A 2,500-nucleotide genomic window follows, 5' to 3' on the forward strand; every position below is an offset into this window, starting at 1 on the left:
CTCTTCTCTATCTGTCTACCTGTTTTGCTCACTGATCTATCTATCTATCTTTCTTTCATCCATCACTCTCTTATCTATCTGTCTACCTGTTTCGCTCACTGATCTATCTATCTATCTTTCTTTCATCACTCTCTTCTCTATCTGTCTACCTGTTTCGCTGACTGATCTATCTATCTATCTATCTATCTATCTATCTATCTATCTATCTATCTATCTATCTATCTATCTTTCTTTCTTTCTTTCTTTCTTTCTTTCATCCATCACTTTCCTCTATCTGTCTACCTGTTTCGCTCACTGATCTATCTATCTTTCTTTCTTTCATCACTCTCTTCTCTATCTGTCTACCTGTTTCACTCACTGATCTATCCATCTATCTATCTTTCTTTCATCCATCACTCTCTTCTCTATCTGTCTACCTGTTTCACTCACTGATCTATCTATCTATCTATCTATCTATCTATCTATCTATCTTTCTTTCTTTCTTTCTTTCTTTCTTTCTTTCTTTCATCCATCACTTTCCTCTATCTGTCTACCTGTTTCGCTCACTGATCTATCTATCTATCTTTCTTTCATCCATCACTCTCTTCTCTATCTGTCTACCTGTTTCGCTCACTGATCTGTCTATCTATCTTTCTTTCATTCACTACTCTCTTCTCTATCTGTCTACCTGTTTCGCTCACTGATCTATCTATCTTTCTTTCATTCACTACTCTCTTCTCTATCTGTCTACCTGTTTTGCTCACTGATCTATCTATCTATCTTTCTTTCATCCATCACTCTCTTATCTATCTGTCTACCTGTTTCGCTCACTGATCTATCTATCTATCTATCTTTCTTTCATCCATCACTCTCTTGTCTGTCTACCAGTTTCGCTCACTGATCTATCTATCTTTCTTTCATTCACTACTCTCTTCTCTATCTGTCTACCTGTTTCGCTCACTGATCTATCTATCCAACTATCTTTCATTCATTCATCACTCTCTTCTCTATCTGTCTACCTGTTTCGCTCACTGATCTATCTATCTTTCTTTCATTCACTACTCTCTTCTCTATCTGTCTACCTGTTTCGCTCACTGATCTATCTATCCATCTATCTTTCATTCATTCATCACTCTCTTCTCTCTCTATCTGTCTACCTGTTTCGCTCACTGATCTATCTATCTATCTTTCTTTCTTTCTTTCATCACTCTCTTCTCTATCTGTCTACCTGTTTCGCTCACTGATCTATCTATCTATCTATCTATCTATCTTTCATCACTCTCTTATCTATCTGTCTACCTGTTTCGCTCACTTATCTATCTATCTATCTTTCTTTCATCACTTTCTTATCTATCTGTCTACCTGTTTTGCTCACTGATCTATCTATCTATCTTTCTTTCATCCATCACTCTCTTATCTATCTGTCTACCTGTTTCGCTCACTGATCTATCTATCTATCTATCTATCTATCTTTCTTTCTTTCTTTCTTTCATCACTCTCTTCTCTATCTGTCTACCTGTTTCGCTCACTGATCTATCTATCTATCTATCTATCTTTCATCACTCTCTTATCTATCTGTCTACCTGTTTCGCTCACTGATCTATCTATCTATCTATCTATCTTTCATCACCCTCTTATCTATCTGTCTACCTGTTTCGCTCACTGATCTATCTATCTATCTTTCTTTCATCACTTTCTTCTCTATCTGTCTACCTGTTTCGCTCACCTGTGTATCTATCTAGTTTCCGCTTTCCCGTCCTTCCCGGCTCTGTGCATCATCCTCATCCTTTGCACACACCTGTCTGGCACACTAGGACAGGCACAAAATCGATACACACTGGTCGGTATGCTGAAAGTATCGATCCTCTGCTCTCTTTTTCGCCTCTCTCTTCTCCTGCCCTCTCTTCTTCTTCTTCTTCTTCTCCTCCTCCTTCTTCTCCTCCTCCTTCTTCTCCTCCTCCTCCTTCTTCTTCCTCCTCCTCCTTCTTCTCCTCTTCCTCCTCCTCCTTCTTTTTGTTCTTCTTCTTCTTCATCATCATCATCTTCTTCTTCTTCAGCAAACACCTGGTGCCTATTGAGTAGTTGCAGAGGACTTGGAGAGGGGGAAGAGAGATGACAATTGGCGAGAGACAGACTGTATTGATGGCAGGGAGAGATATTCGTTCGCTCTTCTCTGTTAGTTTGAACATCTTTTTTTCTTAGGTGTTGTGCAGTGTGGTGTGGTGTGGTGTGGTGTGGCGCAGTGGTGTGTAGCTTGTGTGTGTGTGTGTGTGTGTGTGTGTGTGTGTGTGTGTGTGTGTGTGTGATACTTAATGAAACACACACATACACAACACACACACACACACACTCTCTCTCTCCCCTCCCCCCCCCCCCCCCCCACCCTTTCTATCTCTTTTCAACAGAGTCGATGTGTGTAAGTGTGTGTGTGTAACTCTGTGAGAGAGGGACAGAGAGATAGATAGAGAGAGACAGACAGAGAGTGAGAGAGAGAGAGAGAGAGAGAGAGAGTGAGGGAAAG

The 2,500-nt window shown here is 40.3% G+C and overlaps 1 protein-coding gene across 2 annotated transcripts in view; it reads right to left on the reverse strand.

The window, feature by feature from the left end:
* Nucleotides 1–2,500, reverse strand: part of LOC143287594 (cationic amino acid transporter 4-like) — a 48,756-nt gene that overhangs the window by 24,388 nt on the left and 21,868 nt on the right. The window lies entirely within an intron of this gene.

This window comes from Babylonia areolata, chromosome 11, assembly GCF_041734735.1.
Source record: "Babylonia areolata isolate BAREFJ2019XMU chromosome 11, ASM4173473v1, whole genome shotgun sequence".
Taxonomy (NCBI): domain Eukaryota; kingdom Metazoa; phylum Mollusca; class Gastropoda; order Neogastropoda; family Buccinidae; genus Babylonia; species Babylonia areolata.